The sequence below is a fragment of the Pongo pygmaeus genome, chromosome 3 (assembly GCF_028885625.2).
Source record: "Pongo pygmaeus isolate AG05252 chromosome 3, NHGRI_mPonPyg2-v2.0_pri, whole genome shotgun sequence".
Classification (NCBI taxonomy): domain Eukaryota; kingdom Metazoa; phylum Chordata; class Mammalia; order Primates; family Hominidae; genus Pongo; species Pongo pygmaeus.
Window position 1 is genome coordinate 163,254,029 of NC_072376.2, and position 22,222 is coordinate 163,276,250.

The 22,222-nt window shown below is 36.3% G+C and overlaps 1 protein-coding gene across 5 annotated transcripts in view; it reads right to left on the reverse strand.

The window, feature by feature from the left end:
• The window catches only part of LRBA (LPS responsive beige-like anchor protein), a 764,782-nt gene that overhangs the window by 61,297 nt on the left and 681,263 nt on the right, over positions 1-22,222 (reverse strand). The window lies entirely within an intron of this gene.

The following is a 22,222-nucleotide window of genomic DNA, read 5'->3' on the forward strand; positions in this document are numbered from 1 at the left end:
GATGGGCATGGTGGCTCACACCTGTAATCCCAAACCAAGACAGGAGGATCGCTTGAGGCCAGGAGTTCAAGAACGGCCTACATAGTAAGACCCTGTCTCTATAAAAAATAAAGAAAATTGGCTGGGTGTGCTGGTGTGTGCCTCAAGTCCCAGATACTTAGGAGGCTGAAGTAGGAGAACAGCTTGAGGCCAGGAGTTCGAGGCTGCAGTGAGCTATCATTGCACCACTGCACTCCAGCCTGGGCAAGAGTGCAGCCTGAACAAGAGTGCACTGTACAAGCAAGACCTGTCTCCTTGACAGTTGCCTTCTGTGGTTCCTGCCCGGCAGCCCACATGCCTCCCTGATTAAAAGGGGAGGGAGGTGGCAAAGAACTTATTGCTTCAGCACTTGGCCTATCATGTCAGATGGCTCCGAGTGCTAATCCTGACTCTGACACTTATCTGCTGTTTGACTTTAGGCAATTAGCTTATCTCCGTTTCCCATCTACAAAGAGATAGTAACAATACCTAGTTCAGATAACTGTTTGGAAAATGAAATAAGATAATGCATATAAAGTGCTTAGCACAGTACCTAGCACATACAAAGCACTAAATAAAATGCTGTACTGTATTACTATTTCGTGTGGGAGCTGGTGTGTTCCCCACTTAACACAGCTAAAATAAAGAAGGAAGAAATGCTTCAGGAGTTTATGTAGGAAGAGAATGAGAAATACATTATTTAAGAAAACTGAAATCTGGCTCGGGATTTCAAAATATACCACAGGGCTAAGAGCCTAGAGACAGAGAGATTTCTTTGGAGGTTCTGAGAGCAGTCCAAAACATGAGGAATTATACACCTGGATCCTTATGGAAGCTATGGTAATAGTAACAAAGAGATGAATATGTAAACCAGCTAAGGAAAAATCAACAGGTCTTAGGGACTGATGACTTTGAGCAATGAAGAAAATACAAAACTAATTCCTTTTCTTAAAAAAAAACTTGCATGATTCAGAGAATAGTAAAGCAATGAGCAGAAATAGGAATACAGGAGTTTCTGTTGTTAGGGAAAACAAGTGTGGCAGGAGAAATAGGAATACAGGAGTTTCTGTTAGGGAAAACAAGTTTGGCAGGAGAAATAGGAATACAGGAGTTTCTGTTGTTAGGGAAAACAAGTGTGGCAGGAGAAATAGGAATACAGGAGTTTCTGTTAGGGAAAACAAGTGTGGCAGGAGAAATAGGAATACAGGAGTTTCTGTTGTTAGGGAAAACAAGTGTGGCAGGAGAAATAGGAATACAGGAGTTTCTGTTAGGGAAAACAAGTATGGCAGGAGAAATAGGAATACAGGAGTTTCTGTTAGGGAAAACAAGTGTGGCAGGAGAAATAGGAATACAGGAGTTTCTGTTAGGGAAAACAAGTTTGGCAGGAGAAATAGGAATACAGGAGTTTCTGTTAGGGAAAACAAGTGTGGCAGGAGAAATAGGAATACAGGAGTTTCTGTTAGGGAAAACAAGTTTGGCAGGAGAAATAGGAATACAGGAGTTTCTGTGGGAAAACAAGTTTGGTAGGAGAAAGACAGTAAATTTTATGTCAGACACATGGAATCCAACGTGATAGTGATAACCATTTATCTAGGTCAATATGCCCAATGTGTAAAAGCCTAAGAATGGCTCTGAGGTGAGAGAAGAGAGGTATTGATTTTGGTGTCATTTATATAAAAGAGAAATTTAAGTTACTTTTTTTTATCTTTCTCTCTTGTTGCATATGTGTGCATGTTTTTAAGCAGCAGAAATGACCTCCTTTCTGAAATGAAATATTACATGAAACCTCAATACATGGAGATAGGGTTATTCAACTTTACAGGGGTGAAACCATCCCTAACAAGCCTCCTCAGCAGCCTCTGAGACAGTTCTGAGAATTCTTTAGGGCTCTGGAGCACAGTTTGAAACTATACTTGTTAAGCCCTAGGATGAAAATACATGAGACCCAGACACAAAAGCACCTAGAGCAGAACCTCAAGAAGTATTTATATTTAGGGTACAAATGAGGAAGTAATGAAGAAGACAGAGAGAGGGCAGTCAGAGGGTGGGTGGGCGGAAAAGCAGCACAGAGCGATATGGAAGCCATAGGATGAGGGTTTTGAAGACAGAATGGGCAGTAACGCCAACTACGATAGAGAAGCTATGAATGATGACATTATAGCATACACATCTTTATTATAGATACAAATTTAATATAACTGGCCTTAATATTACGTAGTGTTTTGCACTTAACAATGTTTTGAGATGAAAGGTTATGGATGATGAGACAACTTTTGAAAATACCAATCTCCTCTTTTTAACTAACACTTTAATCTTAAAATTTTAATACAAGTGGCACATTACTGAAAACTCTAGGAAAAGACTTTTTTAAGTCACATAATATAGTGGTCTGATTATTCTATCTCAATGACAGAATAAAAGCTATAGTCTCTCACACAGGTTAAATAATAATAAATTTTCTTTCCAAGTCCTGAAGGCATCTGAAAAGGCTGTGGAATTCTCAGACACAAATGCTTTACTTCTTAACTAACCTTTGAGTCCTTGATATTAAAAATGCAACAGAAAGGACTTTTTCAAGCGTGAAAATTATAAAATAAGATTGTAAGGTAATGACTATGATCTCAAAACTTTACAGTCACACTTTATATCATCAACTGATAATTCCAGTTCTCCTCCTTGTTTTTAAAATTCATTTGCCATTTTTCATTCATCTTAATCTCTGAAGCAATTTACAGATTCTCCCTCTGTGGCTTCAATGGCTTAATGCTTAGACTGGCTCTGTAGTCTACTCCTTTAATCTCTGTCTTTTACTGACTTGTCATCCATAAATAAATTTATTACTGTGAGTTCTCTTTTAGCACTATGATTCACTCAACTTAAGCTTGCTTTCTTGGAAATTTTTTCTACTGGGCCTCAAACTCTGCCCCTATCTGAAAGGTTTCCAATCCTATGACCAGAGGATTGCCCACTCCCATGAAGTTTGCCCTGTCCATCTTGTGTGTAAGCACATGTATGTCTTAGCACATCTAAAATCTTAAAATACTATTTTTTATTTTAGCATTCCTCAGTCAAGAATTAGATTCTTCTGATTTTTTAAAGCTCGGAATCTTGTCAATATTTTAAAAATTTTACCTGTTTCACATATAAAGTAACTAAGTCCAATCACTTCAAAGTTTATCACATTCATCACTCCTTTCTGAATCTAGGCCCCTTATAATTTCAAGTATCGATTATTATAATAGTCTCTTTGCTGGTTCCCCCCTCTATTCAGTTTCTGCCTTCAGCATATCCTGCAGAACTGAGTTTTCCCAAACTCGCCTTTATGCAATATTTCTCTGATCAAATGTCTTCAAGTGATTCCAGTACTTAAAAGATAAAAGCTAATGCCAGGCATTGCAGGTTTTCCTACCTCTCTAACTTTTATTCTCTCATCCTATCTATTACCTTATACCAGTGTTCCTTTTCAGTCAAGCTGGTTTTCTTCTACAAATATAAGCCATCTCTGCCTTACATTTTCTACCATGCCACTGACCCTCCTAGAATGGTCACTCTTATCTTCAGTTTTCTAAGTTCTACCCCTCTCTAGAAAACCCTGCTTGAGTTCTACCAAGTTTCCCTAATCTTGTTAAATAATATTACACCTGTTCATACTGCTCATTACAGTATATACTTGGTTCAGAATTTCCTGTAATGTTATTTATGTCTGTCACTACAACTACACTATAAGGCACTGGTCCCCAAACTTTTTGGCACCAGGGACTGGTTTCATGGAAGACAGTTTTTCCATGGACCTGGTTGGCGGGGTGGATATGGTTTTGGGATGAAACTGTTTTACCTGAGATGACCAGGCATTAGATTTTCACAGGGAGCGTGCAACCCAGATCCCTCGCATGTGCAGTTCACAATAGAGTTTGCGTTCCTATGACAATCTAATGCTGTGGCTGATGTGACAGGGGCAGAGCTCAGGCAGTAATGCTCGCCCACCACTCACCTCCTGCTATGCAGCCTGGTTCCTAACAGGCTGTGGCTTGGCGATCAGGGACCCCTGCTAGAAGAGTCTGAATATCATATATGTGCAACAGGTGGAACAGTACCTTGCACATAGTATTTACACAACAAAAAATGTACTGAGTGCCTGTTATATAGCAAGCTAGCCAGGAACCCTTATGACTCATCTATGGTTAGACTGGGGACAAAACCAAGCTTGAGAGATGAGCACACTTCTTGATGAGGGCTGACTGAGGTTGCAGGGGAGGATAAGGAGTGTTAAGTACAGGCTGGTATTTGCTATTACAAAGAAACCAAATGAGTCTCTCAGGGAAGCTCTGAAAGATGTCACTAAAGGCAGTAATTCTCATTTCTTCAGCTCCAGCATACTGGAGGATATGACAACACTCCATTGTCTCACTATAGTAGTAATTCTTAAGGTCAAGTGAGAAATCCTGGGGTAATATGTATGATTTGAAAAAGTCCCTCAAGTGATTATGTTTATTGTCTTATCTTCACTTGTCTACTCAGCCCTCTATATAGAGCAATAAAAAATTTAAAGGCATAAATGAGGTGTGAAATAACAGGAAACATACAAGCATCCTTAAACGCTGTACGGTTCAGCAAGGTGGGTTGGCAATAGGGTGGCTTAACAAACATTACCAAATGCCTCAACTGTTTTTAATGAACTCTCCTTCACCTAGAGAGTTTTGGTCCTAGGTGATCACTTTTTAGACATTCAGTTACGTAACATTTTTTGTTATGGAATAGGATAATGAATCCCCACATATCCATTAGCCATCTTCAATAATTATTAAGACATTTTGGCTTTAGGTTATCTTAAATTGGGGTCAATCTAAACAATGTCCTAAATAGATTCATTGAAAATTAACAGAGTGCTTCTGCCTTTAAACAACTTATTTTTTTTTAACTTCTAATGCAAGACTATACTGAGAATAAAAATATCTTACAATGACCAAAAATATAAGCGTTAGCTGGCAGCCTTCACATTTCTTCTAAGGGGCTGAATATACTCAGACTTGCAAGGAGATGTTCAATCTGTAAGTTGCAAATTTGATTATGTGACTCAAAGCCTTCCATTCCAAATCCTTATCCTGGGTAGCACCACGGCATAGGATTAAGTATGCGGACACTGGAATCAGACAGCCTCAGTTCAAATCTTACCACTATCACACATTAACTCAGTGATTCTGGGCAAGGTACTTAACCTTCTGTGCCTTAATTTCCTCTTCTAAAAATCGTGATAATAACTGTCAATATTTTATTGAGTTGTGAGGATTAAATGAGATAATATAAAGCACTTAGAACAGTTCATGGCACATACTAAGCTATCAGTAAGTGTGTTATATTATTACAGCATATATATTAAAGACTTAACACAGTGCCTGGCTAGGGTTAAGTAAGCACTCAATAAATGTTACCAACTACTCATCATTAAGATGAGTAGTAATCTAGCCCCAACCACTGTCCATTTCACCACTCTATAATGTGACATGTGATCAACATCATATTGCCTTTAAACCCTTGTATATATTTTCTATTCCTTTTCTCTGTGTGGTTTCTTTCCTCCTCATTCTTGAAGACTTAGCTCAGGCATCTCCAGCCTCTGGGAGATCTTTCTTGACCTCACCCAGACTGTTGCTGTCCCTCCCTTTTTGCTCTTGTAGCAACATGCATGAACTTTTACTGCCTATTTATCTAATATTCTAATTACTGGTTTAATTTTCCAACTTATTGATCAGACTATAAGTCTCCTTTAGATCAGAGACTGCCTAATATTTCTGTGCTTCTACAACTTGGCACATAGTAGGTGCTCAGTAAATATTTACCCAGTGAATGTCCATGCAAATCAACTTAATTTAGGAGGGACGCAGCTAAGAAACGTACTACTACCACAATCACAGAGCAGCCTAGTACTGAATAAAATATTGTAGTAAAACATTTCTACAAAAAGCTTGCTTTATTAAATATTCTTATTCATCAATCCTGATTATTTCTGTAAATAGCCTGTTACTACTTCCTATAATAAAACCTGAAGTTAGCAGGCAGCATTCCAGATGTTGAGATATATAGTAATAAAAAAGATTATGTAAATACTTCAAGACATTCCAGTAAAACCACATATTTATATTTTACAAACAGCATCTCAAATATTACCTAGAGAATGTATTAATGGATCTTCAAATGGAAATATTATGAAGAGATTTTCAACAAGCTGTGTATTCTATTGTTTTTGTGTGTGCCAACTATTGCATACTTGCATGATTTTATTGCTATATATAGAAAAAGAGACAACATATATAGAGAGAATATACATACACATACTAGACAGAATGAAAGGAAGAAAGAAATAAGAAATAAAAGTAAAGGAAAGTAAACTTGGCTTAGTGACAGTGTAGTATTTGGCTTCAACTTAACAAAGACTATTTTAGTCTCTCTGACCTAGGCTTTTTAATCTAACTGAGGAAACAAGTTAACTCAGTACAGCACTTAGTAACCAACAATAAATATTGTAAAATTTTATTTAAGATGGAGGGTAGGGGAGAAATAACTTAAACATATGGACACAATTAATATATATGCTGTTTTTTTTTAAGCACACACTCTGAAATTATATTTTATCACCTACATATTTACATCTGAAAGCACTATAAAATTGGAATAGGGAAATAGAGACAAAATAATTTATTAAGAAAAGATATATCATTTATTAATGTATTAAAACTTTCTCACATTACCAAAATTAAGTTCAAGAAAGCTGTTGTAAGATTCTAATCTACCTCTTTACCAAGAAATGTTTAAGCATTCCAACAAGACTTCATAGATTAAATTCTTTTCAATATTTAAAAAGTCACACTAAGACCATCCAGTGATGTCTACTGTGGTATCATACCATTACTTGTGCCAGTTTTCTTCTTTGCCTTCAGATATTTGAACTTAAACTGTAGAACACTTGCTGGATATTTGACAGATTTCTACTCAAAGTTTACTGTCTAAGTGACTAGCCTCAGTGTCCTTTGGAGGTACGGTTCAACTTTAGCTTCGATATTAGTAAGTTTAAAAACATATTAATCAAATGACTACTTAATCATGATATGGTTATGTTTGTATTTAATTCCTAAAGGAAAAAAATCCTGATAATATTGTAACTGCTAAGGCCAAAAGAGGACCCATAGCAAGTAAATATATTTGGTAAAAATGAGATGAAAATCCCAGAAGAGAAAATCAGAGATGTTTGGATAACATCTCTATCTGGCTTAAAAGAAAGAAAGGCAAAGCATCATTAGAAACATTTGGAAACCAGACTCCCACTTAACCTTAGGAAAGAAATACAAAGTTATTAATAGTTTTTAGTTGTCAGAGCAATAAATTCACAAAATTAAAAAGTAGTATAATGAACCTAACTCAAATTATTTAAAAAGAGTCTTCTAAGATTAAAATGTAAATATTTTAAATGCCCTAGAAATAAAATACAGAATTCAAATGTTATAAAGCATAAACATAAAAGATAAATAGTTTTTCAGGAAAATGGATACACAGGATATGGAATATTTAAAATGTTCAAAATATAAATGTTCAAAATATACAGCAAATGTTCAAAATATACAGCAGAGGATATTTTCAATGAAATTTGCAAAATAATCTATTAATACATAGAAGAGTAAATGAAATTCAACGGAAGTGATTCTATGTAAATTTGGACTTGAAAGACTTAACGTTTTTAGTTTTGAGAATGTAGACATAAAGACAGATATCTAAGAATTTAGACAAAAGTCAAGTTTGTATGCTGTCAAATAAAGATTGAGCTATTGATTCCACTTCTATGATTTTTTTTTTTTTTTTTGACAGAGTTTCTTCACTCTGTCACCCAGGCTGGAGTGCAACCCTGTCTCACTGCAACCTCTGTCTCCCAGGTTCAATTGATTCTCCTGCCTCAGCCTCCTTGGTAGCTGGAATTACAGGTGCACACCACCACACCCGGCTAATTTTTGTATTTTTAGTAGAGATGGGGTTTTGCCATGTTGTCCAGGCTGGTCTCAAACTCCTGACTTCAGGTGATCCGCCTGCCTCAGCCTCCCAAAGTGCTGGGATTACAGGCATGAGCCACCACACCCAACCCCACTTCTATGAATTTTCATAAGGAAAGAATCAGATGAAGACAAAAAGATTTAGGTATAAAGATAGTTATTATAGCACTCTTTATGACAGTAAAAATTGGAAGAAAAAAACTACTTAAACTCTGATAATGGAATACTACGCAGCCATTAAAATGAGTTGAATATACCTGACATAGAAACTAGTTCATAATATGCCAAAGAAAGAAAAATTTCTAACTACCGAAGTATATAGAGTATGACCTTATTTCAGCAAAAAATATATGTGTATGTGTGTGTGTGTGTGTGTGTGTGTGTGTGTGTGTGTGTGTGTATATAAAACACACATATACTTACATGTGTTATGTGCATACATACATACATATGCATGAACAGTTGCATGCAAAATCTGGAGGGGTATATTCCAAACTATTATTAGCTATTTTCTCTGATGGAAGAAGGATGAAAAGATTGGCAGAATAAAAATTTATACTTTCCTCATTTTTATACCAATTGATATCTTACACAAAGCATGTATTATTTTTGAAATAAGCATAACAAAACAATTTTCATTTTGAAAAAATCTAAAACAGACAATTTTAAAAAAAGGTCTGCAAATATTTGGTATAACGTTATAAAGTTGTTTTTGTTTTGTCTTGTTTTTTTTTTTTGTTTGTTTTTGTTTTGAGATAGGATTTCACTTTGTCGCCCAGGCTGGAGTGCAGTGATATGATCTCAGCTCACTGCAACCTCTGCTTCCCAGGTGCAAGCGATCCTCCCACCTCAGCCTTCTGAGTAGCAGGGAACCACAGGTGTGTGCCACCATGCCTGGCTGATTTTTGTATTTTTGTAGAGATGGCATTTTGCCATGTTGCCCAGGTTGGTCTTGAACTCCTGAGCTCAAATGATCTGCCCGCCTTGGCCTCCCAAAGATCTGGGATTACAAGCCTAAGCCACCACGCCTGGCCGAGCCACCGTGCCTGGCCTTTATGAAGTTTAATTTACCCATTAACATAATAGCAAGAAATATATATATTTTTAACTTTTATTTTAGGTTCAGAGGTACATGTGAAGGTGTGTTACATAGGTAAACTTCTATCCTGGGGGTTTGTGGTATAGATTATTTCATCACCCAAGTATTAAGCCCCATACCCAATAGTTACCTTTTCTGCTCCTCTCCCAAGGAATATTCTGTAACCATCTAAGAACAACTTCAGTTGATAAACTGGTCAAAAACTTAAATCTATAGACCTTGCTACAAAATTAATTTTGTTAATATTGAGTTTACTTTTTAACTTATCTGTATCTGATTCCAAGGATCCCTTAGTTTTAGCAATATTTTGCCATCATTTAGTATTAATTAAATATAAACTTGTTTAAGTAAATAATGTGTTTTCCTCCAAGAAGCACTCAGAATGCATCAGGTAACTGGAAACAAATACATATCATGATGGAATGGAGTACATAAAAAACAAAGAGAAAGAGCAGCTTGTTAAATAAAGTAAAACATATTTTAAAATAATAATGCAAAGAGAAGGGGGAGAAGGAAAATTAGGGAGGGAAAGGAGTATTTATACTAGCATATCTACTCAAATAATATTATTATGGAAGTTACTAATGTAAGATATGATGTAATTATAATTTGTGAAAATGCACACAGATTTTCCCATTAGTGACTGTAACAGAGCCCGTGCTTTTCAGGCACATTAAACTGAGTCCCAACCCAGCCTCACTACAATCTCCAGTTCTTGTAGCTGTCCATCTACTACAGCATAATCCCAGCTGCCAATCTGAAAGAAACCAGCTAGTCAGAGCAGACACAACCAACAGAAACAAACGTCACTCAATAATGTTCAGTGGCACTGTGTTCATGGATAATTTCAAACAGTATCTCTGTCTAGAACATTGATGTGCTCATTCAAAACACCTCCATCTCTGGCTACTGGAAATGAGTAGATAAAGCAGCCTGCCTAGAAAAATAAGTGGAATGTCTTCAAAGAGGTTGCCAATGCTAAGAAGCAAATGTTGAGAAAACACAGTAAAGTTCTTAAAGGAAAAAAACCCAACAACATCCAGAGAGTTAATTTTCACATTCAGAAGGTTAAATTACTTCTCAAAACCAGACAAATATGTTTAAACTATGTCATGAAAAGCAGACGTTATTGGTTATTCATTTGCTAAGAGTGACCTAGATGAAGTAAAGATGGTGCCTGAAAGGAAACAGGGTTCATGACAAAAGTCATCAGTATAATAGAACGGCTCAGAATTCTGTAGGTAGTTAATAGGAAAAAAAATCATAAAAATATTAATATTTTGCTTCATGTCCTTGAGTGTATAATTTAGTTACACCTAACTTAACTAGTAAGTCTGCAAAAGACATAATAATAAGCAAAATACAAAGAGTAGCTTTACTGACAACTTTGATGCTCATTTAATAGAATAAGGAAATTTTTGTCTGATTATAGTGGTTTTGAAGTTAAAAGAAAGTCTGGCATAATTTTATGGTATTTTAAATGTAGGTTTTCAATTAAAACCTGACTAATCCTTACCGTTTATTTGGCTTCTCATTGTACAGTTCCTGCCCTGCACTGTGTCAAATATGCCATCTGTGTAACACACTTCTGGCCAGAGGTACTTCATGATTATTTCTATAACGCTTTGAATTGTGGCTGCATGAAATCTTAACTTCGGTATTCAATACTCCTAATTTACTATATTGCTACAACCACTGTAATCGTGTCCTACTCTTAAATCTCACCACAGTCACAACAAAGATTCTTGCGCCACCTGCTTAAAACAGGCTTACAGACCACTCCCCCAACTATTTAACAAATGTTAACAATGCTATAAATACTAATTGTGTTTATGCTTTCTGAAAGATTCACTGCAGCCAGTGTTCTGCAGCAGTGTTGGAGCTGTTGACTCCCACCAACAGACTGATGGAATTCTAAGCCAAAAATGCTTTTCCTTGGATAAGATATCTGATTTGCTACTGCTGTCATGAAACTGGGGTCATGTAAACTTAAACACTGCTGCTGCTTCTTTTGGAAAACAGACCTCAGAGTGATTACGCATAGCTAAGACAGCATTTGGAAGGATAAATTTGGAAGAGGGAAAACCAACCACTGACACTAAATACAACTTAGGGAAAATTTTCAGGTTTTACTTTCATGTTGAGGTCACTTGTATATAGTAATTCTTTAAACTGGGCAATATCACAGCTCTCCCCTCTCCCCTATTTATCAATGCAAATAGAGCTGAGTTCCATTTTCAAAAGGAAATTTAAAACTTTAATTAATCTCTGAACTCACAGAAACATAAAACAATGTATTTACGTGAAAAGTAAAGAAGAAAATGACACTTTTAGAGGAAATGTAGCAAGTACTTATGACAAAGTACGAGATGAAAAAGCACAGATATTGTTCATATTAAGGTTGTCTGACAGCAACATCTACCTGCAAGTATCTTTCAGCCTTTGAACCCCCACCCCTTCTTCCAACCTCCAGGTGCAACCCAAGATCTGCCCTGGTGTCCCTTATACAACAACTGCTCCAGCCTCTGCTGTTTGTACTTTTCCTTTTATCAAAACCTACTGTCCAATCTTGCTCACAGATAGCCATATGATTGGAAAGGATTTTTTTTTAAAGGATTTGTAACCAAAGAAGTGATCTCTAATGGTAGAATTTCAGGCATCAGCAAAGGACGATGAGTTCTGTAGTAGAGGCTTTTTTTCTTTACGTACACATCAAAGTGCATCAAAGAGGAACTTACAGCTAGACATTAGCATGTGACTCTGGCATTAGTTACCAATTTGAGGATGAGAGCTTTCTAGTCTCTCACTTTATACTTTTTGTATTATTTGACTCTTGGAATAGTTAACATGTATTGCTTTGATAAATACATTTTTAAAGCACTTTGTATAACTATTTAATTATACAAACACACACACAAGTAGTGAACCCAGAGATCTAGAATTCAGGAATCTTAAGCCAAAAGCCTTCTTGCTTTTAGGTAATGACAAACACTACAATTAACAGCGATATATCTAAGATATTTTCCCTAAAAGTAATAGTGTTCTTTGTGTTCTCCCTCAAATATGATGGGAAAAATGAAGAAATAAACTCAAATGTTAAAAAGTATGAAAACTCCCATAGCTCAGTGGATTAAATAACATATATAGAAAATTAAGAGATTGGAGGTACTCTGATTTCCGAGTGAGATAAAAGTTAAGAAATTGTAAATTCCTTCATTCCTGTTAGTTACATGAAAATCATTATAGATGGTCAGTACCCTAACAACATTGGTTGAGAGAGAACATGGCCAAAACCCAGAAAGTAATTACAAGAGACCTCTGAACAGCCAAAAACAAAGTCAGTATTCATATCCTCATGTTAACATACATTGCTTGTTCAAATTTTCAAGAAGCGGCTTGTTTCCCCCTGAAAAGGGAAAAAGAGTTGTGTTTGGCTTTTTTTCTCCCTCTGATTTTCAAGAGACATAATTTTTTAGAATATAGAAAGAGGCAAATTAAAGAATTTCATGATCTCATTAACCAAAGATAATGACCATGAACATTTTGGGGTCCATAATTCCAGACTTTTCCACATGCATTTGTATTTTATATGTTCCATAACATTATCTATTATTCACTGTAATATGGCAAAATATTCTTCCATGGTAATACATATAGATTTACACAGCAATATTTTTGATGATATACAGTATTCTACTGTGTAAATTTACCAATATTTAATTAACTACTTCTCTACTGGACATTTACGTTGCTCCTTTTCCTTTTTTTTTTTTTTTTTTTTTTTTTGCTATTATGATGATATGGTTTGGCTATGTCCCCACCCAAATCTCATCTTGAATTGTAGTTCCCATAATCCCCACATCGTGAGAAGGACCCCGTCAGAGGTAACTGAATCATGGTGGTGGTTCCCCCATACTATTCTTGTGATAGTAAATTCTCACGAGATCTGATGGTTTTATAAGGGGCTTCCCCCTTCGCTCAGCTCTCATTCTTCTCTCTCCTGCCGCCTTACAAAGAAGGACATGTTTGCTTCCCCTTTCACCGTGGCTGTAAGTTTCCTGAGGCCTCCCCAGCCATGCAGAACTCTGAGTCAATTAAACCTCTTTCCTTTAAAATTACCCAGTCTCGGGTATGTCCTCATAGCAGCATGAGAACAGACTAATACATATGAAGAACTATATAACTGAATATTTTTTTCACACTTGGTCAATTATTACTTTTGGTTAGAGTTCTAAGTAAATAGTACGTGAACATTTTAATAATTGATACAGATCGCTGTAAAGATTCAACCTATTTTCATCCTCACCAAATATATGACAGTATCTGTTTTCTCATACTGCATCAACATTAAAATTTTTATTATTTTTAATCTTAGATAATCTAGTGGACAAAAATGTTATTGTGTATTCAACTTAATGTCATTGATTAATAGTGAGGATGAACTACTTCTCTTACTGGGTCCTGCTATTTGCCCAAGCTGGTCTCAAACTCCTGGGCTTAAGCGATCCTCCCACCTTGGCCTCCCAAAGCATTGGAATTACAGGTGTGAGCCACTGTGCCCAGCTTAAAGTGCTTTTCATATGTGACTTGCATTTCATCTTTCATGAGTTTTCTATTCCTGTACTTTGTTATTTGTTGTTGCTTTAGATGTACAGAAACATCCGTTTTCATGTAGTTTTTATACGTGAATATATTAATTTCCTTAATGATTTTTAGTTTTGATATTAGACTTACAAAGGCCTTCCCCTTCATGTAATCAGGAACAGAAATGTCAGTGTGACAGGACACATTGATGAGGAAGATAACAGATGACAGGAGATCAGGGAGGTGCGCAGGGCTAGATCATGTGAGTCAAGCAGATTTTATTCTATGCTTGATGTGAAATAGGAAAGTTTAAGAAGGAAGTGAAATGATCTGACTTACAGTTTCAAATACCACTTTGGCAGCTCAGTGGAAAGTGGACTGTAGGTAGGCAGGGACAGAAAAAGGTGACCTGGTCTACTAGCGTTAGTCCAGTGGGGAGAGGATGATGGTGGCTTGAACTAATGATGAACAGACATGAATGGTTTCCAAATATGTTTTAGAGATCTCACTAGCCTAGCTGCTCTTTTGAGACAGAGTCTTGCTTTGTCACCCAGGCTGGAGTGCAGTGGTGTGATCTCGACTCACTGCAACATCTGCCTCCCCAGTTCAAACAGTTCTCGTTCCTCAGCCTCCTGAGAAGCTGGAACTACAGGTGCATACCACCACACTTGGCTAATTATTTGTATTTTTATTTTTTTAGGAACAGGGTCTCAATATGTTGCCCAGGCTAGTCTTGAACTCCTGCCCTCAAGCAGTCCTCCCGCCTCAGCCTCCCAAAGTGCTGAGATTACAGGTGTGAGCCACCTTGCCCGGCCTATCACCAGCTTCTTATGCTCTCCCTTCCTACCACATGAGTTTTTCAAGTCATAGAGCCTTACTGTGCTCTTCCCCATATGCCATACTCTCTGCTTGGAATGTCCCTTCCATTTCTTTTGCTTCACCAACTTAACTCAAATTTCTTAAGGATTATGTTCAGACAGCTGATACTTTCTTAATCTGGGTTACAAATGCCTCCTTTGTGCTCCCGTATTCAGTGACTGTCACATTGCCGTATATATTACATATATATATATATATTTATTTACATACACACAGACATATGCATATGTGTATTTTTTAAAAAAATATATTTCTTACCTACTAAACTTCATCAATGAACTATTTCATACTAAGATACTAATGTCTAGATAGCTCTCAATCTTTGTATACTGCAAATAGCATTTATATGAAAAGAATTCTGGATAAGGATATAGAATTGTTCTAGAAACCATGCCTATAGATATGATTATACTTTAAATATATTAATTTAGGGAAAATACTTATGTTAAATCTTTTAGAAGAGGGAATATTATTTTATAAAATATTCAATTCATCATGTATTTAATTTGTGGATTTGGATTTTAAGAGAATTTTTTTCTTCGTAAAAATATTCTTACTAATATCTGACCTTGAGTTCAAATATTCTAATTTTTATCTTTTTTGAAAATTTCTTCTTTCTTTGGGTTTTACGTTTTTCAAAAATGGGGTTAGAAAGGCTTAATAAGATTGTGTTTGAAAGAAAAGACATGAATGAGCCAAATCAAAATCAGCAGAATAATCAGAAAATGACCAACTTTTATTTATTTGTCCCTTATCTATAAAAGAATATATGTAATATTGAGGAACTAGAATAGATTTAAAAAATGTTAAAGGCAGGGAAAAAAAGAATAGTGCCAAAATACAGAGAAATAAAGAAGAGTAAACAGATGAAGATAAGAATATATTCTTAAGTTGGGGTCACAAGATATTTTTTGAAAGATTAGCATATCTGTCTGAAAAAGAATTCTTTCTGGTGTGTGATATATGTAAATGCAGGCATAGTTGTATATTGATAACCCAGATGTTTTCTAAAAATTAAAAACAACATAAAAGTTTAATGTGCTGCAGGCTGTTTCTCTGATTACTCTTCCTCCTCTTATGGTTATTATTTCTATCGTTTAGTGCTCTTTTTATACAGAGATTATTTTTATGATCACTTACTATGCCATGTGTATTAACCATTCATTATACAATGGAAACTTTCTCAAGAAGAATGGCGCTTTTCCCAAAATAGTAGGTGATTACATGACTTGTATGTAGACAACTTGCCTCTGTATGACTGTGAATGTATTTCCAGACTGAATTAAGCATATAGAAGTGAACAGAAATAAGTAAAAGTATAGCTACCGAACAGAAATGAGTCTAATTTGCTTTTGATACTGGAAAGGTACAAATCTATCCTTGTACCATGATTGTGGTTTTGCAGAAATAATGCTTTAATATAAATCAAGCAGATATACAAATGTGCTAATATTAATGATATTAAAGCACCTTAGAGAAACAAGATTCTGAAGAAAAGAGGCGTGGCCTGGAGGTGGGGGTGGGGAGTAAATTAGTAGAAGGCAATAGTGAAAGTTTCACAACTGGCATGAAGCCTGTGACAAGACTTGAGTTGGAGGCTGTCCCAGGCCAGGCACTGCAGGGACATGCTTGGCCATGGGGACAGCAGTAGGAGCTAACTCCCTGGTGGCCTTGTTTAGCTGTACTCCGATCCTAAAGTTTTAAAGGAAACACTGTTTATGAAGACAGAGAGGCAGTCATTAACCATCCCTTCTAACAGTTCTCCACCCTCACGGCACTTTGTATTACCTTACCCACTTCTATTTTCTTTATAGCACTTGTTATCATTGAAATTACAGTCTTTAAATTTTATTTTCTGTGTGCCCCATTAGAATGTGAGCTCCAGGAGGGAACAGACTTTGCCTGTCTTGCTCATCTCCACATTTTTAGCATCCTGAACAAAACGAATATTTGTTGAATAAATGAATTAGTAACGAATGAGAGGATAAACTTTCCCAGTTTATCACTCCCTTCCTTCCTTTCTTATCTACTCAGTCCAGCCCAGGTTCACGTTTCATCTTTTCTACAACATCCCTTTCACAGTTTCATCAGCCACCCTTGCACCTTCAATCCTTTTTCATACATTTCACCACACTTCCATGGCAAACCCCACCTGTGTCTATCTTTCTGTCTCTCTCTCCACAAACACACAGGCGTGCACACACACACATCCCTCTCTGTTCAACTTTTTTCTACATCTATTCTCCTGATGTTGAAAACACAGAAAAACAATATTGAAAGGAAATTATAATTATTGAGCAGCACCCATTAAGCATAAATATTGTCTCATCCTTAGCACAAACCCTCATAAAGAGAATCTTGTTGCCTTTCCACCTCATTCATACACATTTACTTACACAAGTCCCCATGCTATCCGTCTACTCTCCAATCTGAGATGAGGCCCTATTGTTCCCTCCTGTTCAGTGCTTATCTCTATCTATGCTCTGGGTTTTGTTCTTCTCCACTTTCACACAGAGCTTGATAGTGTATTACACACTTTCTCTCCTGCATGTCTGACATGCTTCCTTCCTTTTGGATCTTTCCCATTAATACAGAAACATAGTCCAATATTTACTCATTAAAAAAAAAATTATCCTTTAGAGCAACTGCTGGTGCATATAAAGATTTCTTTTTGTGGTGACAAAAATGCTCTTAAATTGTGGTGATGCTTGTACAACTCTGTGAATATACTAAAAACTATCATAAACTTTAAATGGGTGAATTGTAACATATGTGAACTATATCTCAATAAAGCTTAAATTATTTTCTTTATTTACTGTGTTTACTTCAACATCTCCCATTCATAACACAATCCTCTACCTTCTAAGCTACTTCTCTAAGATCACCAATGACCTCTTAGAAAAATCCAGTCAGTACTTTTTAGTTCTTATTTGTTCAATCTTCTTTCAGATTCTAAACAAACATATTAGTGACATAGGGTTATGTCACCAATATTCAGTGGTTCCCTACTGCCTTATGATGCAGTTAAAAGTATTATTTTTTAAAGATAGGGTCTTACTCTGTTGCCCAGGCTGGAGTGCAATGGCAGGATCATAGCTCAATGCAGCCTCCAACTCCCAGGCTCAAGCAATCCTCTCATCTCAGCTAGGATTATATGTATGTGCCAGCATGCCCAGATAAGTTTTTCATCTTTTTGTAGAGATGAAGTCTTGCTATCTTGCCCAGGCTGGTCTTGAACTCCCAGCCTGAAGCCATTCTCTTGCCTTGGCCTCCAAAAGTGCTGGAATTATAGGTGTGAGCCACCATGCCCTGCTGAAAATTATTTTTTATGGTATTGAAGACTTTAAGATCTGGCTCCTGTGTCTCTCTCTCTCATCTGCTCACCTTCAGTTCATTCCACATATACCATATTCTCTAGCCATCTCTTTTATCTACGTGCAGGAAGGGTATGCAGTTGCCTCTGTGTAGGTAACTTCTGCTCATGACTCTACCCAATGATCTTATTCATCCTTCAATATGCAACTCCAGCCTCTCATTCTCTGGAAAACATGGCTGGATTCTGTCCGTTTGGGCTTAGTACCTATCCTATGCTTGTGCATACATACTTACATATATTTATCTCTGTACTGAATTTATCAGATTGTATTATAATTGTTTACTTACACTTATTTTCCCATTAGATAATGAACTCTAGCTGAGGGAGGGCAGGGACTTTGCCTTTCAACCCTTTAACCTTATTACATGATTCCGGTTTAGTAAAAGGGTGTTAAAAAAAAGAATAAATTAATGACCTATTCATGTTTTCTGCTTTCTTGCCTCACTTAACAATGAACTCAGCATGCGTCCACTAGGAAATGGTCTCTAATAACTTCTCTAGTGTTAACATTTTATGATTCTTTCTATGATCCAATCAGTAGTTCACATTCCTTTTATAGTTGTGTTTTCTAACCCAGGGATTTAACTGTGAGCAACATAAGGGAAAGAACTAACACTTGCTGAGTACTTATGAGGGGATAGGCACCATGCCAGGTGGTTTACATGCATTATATGTCATCTCATCCTCTGTAGAGTGGGCATTATCGTATGACTTCTATATATAGGAAACAGAGTCTGAGGAACACAACTAGTAGGCATCAGGGCCATGACTCAAATTCATATTTATTTATTTGCTTGTTTCTTTGTTCATTCTATCAAACTGCATTGTACTATAGGATTTAGCACTGGTAAATGGTATGAAAAGGCTATAATAAAAGACTATTCCCCCCAACCTTTTTTTTTTGAGACAGGGTCTCACTCTGTTGCTCAGGCTGGAGTGCCATAGTACAATCATGGCTCACTGCAGCCTTGATCTCCTGGGCTCAAGCAATCCTCCCACCTCACACCGCACCCAATAGCTGGAATTATAGGTGTACACCACCACACCCAAATAATTTTTAAATTTTTTGTGGAGATGGGGCCTCACTTTGTTGCCCAGGCTGCTCTTGAACCCCTGGACTCAAGTGATCCTCCTGCCGTGGCCTTCCAAAATGCTGGGATTACACGTGTGAGCCACTGCGCCTGGCCCCATTTATTTTAATGATATTCAGAAAGCTTTGTAAATTAAATTGTGTATTTATTTTAATAGTGCTAAGTAACAAAGCAATATATTCTCATTTCAAGAATATCAAATACCTACCATACTTAGACTATCACAGGCCATGTTTAATAAATGCCAAATCTAATATAGAATATATATTATATATATGTCTATATAATGTATAATATAAAAACAAATTAGGATGTGATGAGTGCAAGACTATCAGTTAAGGCTTAATTTTCTCATAATTAACTACTTAGGATTGTGGTGAAGAAAAGGAAGTCAAACTTAAAGCAAAAGTTTTAACGGTCTTTAGCAAAAGTTGATCATAAAAAATGAATATTAAAAACTTATTTGTGGCTGGGTGTGGTGGCTCATGCCTGTAATCCCAGCATTTTGGGGGGCCAAGGCGGGCAAATCATGAGGTCAGGAGTTCGAGACCAGCCTGGCTAATATGGTAAAACCCGTCTCTACTAAAAATACAAAAATTAGCCGGGCATGGTGGTGCATGCCTGTAATCCCAGCTACCCAGGAGGCTGAGGCAGGAAAATCACTTGAACCCGGGAGGCAGAGGTTGCAGTGAGCTGAGATTACGCCATTGCACTCCAGCCTGGCAACAAAGTGAGACTCCATCTCAAAAAAAAAAAAAAAAACTTATTTGTTATGATGGTTCTTCAAAAAGTTAAACATGGAATTATCACATAATCCAGAAATTCCTTTTCTGGGTATATATCCAAAGGAATTGAAAGCAGGGATTTGAACAGATGGTGTACATCCATACTCTTGGCCACATTGTTCATAATAGCCAAAAGATGGAAACAACCCAAAATGCCCATTGATATATAAATGGATAAACAAAATGTGGTATATATATATACAATGGAATATTAGCCTAAAGAGAAAGGAAATTGTGATACATTCTATAGCACGAACAAATCATGAAGATATTACGCTAAGTAAAATAAGCTAGACATAAAAAGACAAATGTTGCAGCATTCCACTTCTATGAGGTATTCAGGGTAGTCAAATTTATAGAGATAAAAAGTAGCATTGTAATTGTACAGGGACTGGGGAGGAAGGAATGAGGAGTTATTGTTTAATGCTTACAGAGTTTCAGTTTGGGAAAATGAAACATTTCTAGAGATGGATGGTGGTGATGGCTGTACAAGAATGTCAATGTTCTTGATGCCACTGAACTGTAAACTCAAAAATGGTAAAAATGGCCAGGGGCAGTGGCTCAGGTCTGTAATCCCAGCACTTTGGGAGGCCGAGGGAGGCGAATCACTTGAGTTCAGGAGTTCGAGACCAGCCTGGGCAACATGGTGAGACCCCATCTCTACTAAAAATACAAAAATTAGCCAGGCGTGGTGGCAGGCACCTGTAATTCCAGCTACTCAGGAGGCTGAGGCAGGAGAATCACTTGAACCCAGGAGGCGGAGGTTGCAATGAGCTGAGCTTGCGCAACGGCACTCCAGCCTGGGTGAAAGAGCAAGACTCTGTCTCAAAAAAAAAAAAAAAAAAAAAAAAGGTAAAAATGTTCAATTTTATGTTATATATATTTATTACAATAAAGAATTTTATTTGAAATTATAATGTGTTAGTTTAGGTGAAAGAAAAAATATAATTGAGCTTACACCTATATTCAAATATATATCTAATGTCTACATGGAGTATTCCCACTTTGAAATATCCTACCAAGTCAATTTAACATTTATTTTCCCATTGTCTGATCACATGCGCTGAACTCAGAGTAAGAAAAGATGGTCAAAGACAAACATAAGTCTTCTAACTCTCTACTGTACAATGCTGTAGCCTCTAGTCATCTGTGCCTACTTAAATTTATATTAATTAAAAGTAAACATTTAGTTCCTTAGTCACACTAGCCACATTTCAATGTACAATAACTACATATGGTTCATGGTTTATTAGACAGTGCAGATAGAGAACATTTCCAGCACTGCAGAAAATTCTAGACAGTGTTCTTCTAGATTAATTCACAGTAAACTTCCTTAAACAATCATTGGTGTGTACGTGGGGACAGTGGTCAATCCAGAAATAAAAATAAAAAGCCAAGCACATAGAGTGACTCATAGAGGAAATAACTAGCTGATTGAGTGTACTACTTGTTAACTAGCCATGACAAACAGATATAGGCCAAGTGACATTTTTATCATGAAAACATTGTGTAACCTTTAATGAAAAGTAGAGCTACTTATGTCATCTTGGACATACCAAGAGACAAGTCTTTTAAGTAATAGGATCTTGCATTGAGAGAAACAATGTTAAGCATATTTTCACAGCAACTCTATAGAACATTACAGAATTTCAAAATTAGAAATACGAAAATTGCATATAGTGACACAAAAAATATATACTAGCATAGTAAGTACAACCAATTTATGCTGGTACAAAAAACAATATGCTGGTATATTAAATACAACCAATCTCTTTTTAAGAGATTATAAAATCAATTATACAGTGCGAATTCAGTTATATATCAGCTATGTAGAGATATGGATAATTACTACAGGATAACAGGAGAAAACAAAAATGGCTGGTATATTTGTTGAAGAATTATGGGCATTTAACAGAATAAAGTATTACTGTTCAAATATTGCCAAAATGAACAAAAAAAAGAAAGTAAATAGGCCTATGCTATTTTATCCCAACAATAAAATTATGCAGTGTTTTGTAACACTGCCTATATGTTGCTCTCACCTCAATACCTTTATGGAATCCTAAGTATATTCTGTGTCATACAGTCAATTGACGCTCTGATCAAATAAAATACCCCCAGAAGGAGTATTTTCAAAAAACTGAACAACTGGAAGAGTCTTTAAGAGTTGATGTAACCCAATTCTCTGCCACTACAGTTTTTAAAACTGAAACGTAGCAATTTAAAACTTGGGCAATTTAATGCAAGTGTACATCTAGTACACAGTGCTTTTGTGTGTATACTAACTTATCTAGCACATAAGCCAGGTGGTAATATGCCAATTTATTTAAATATGTACTTACATACCTTCCGCA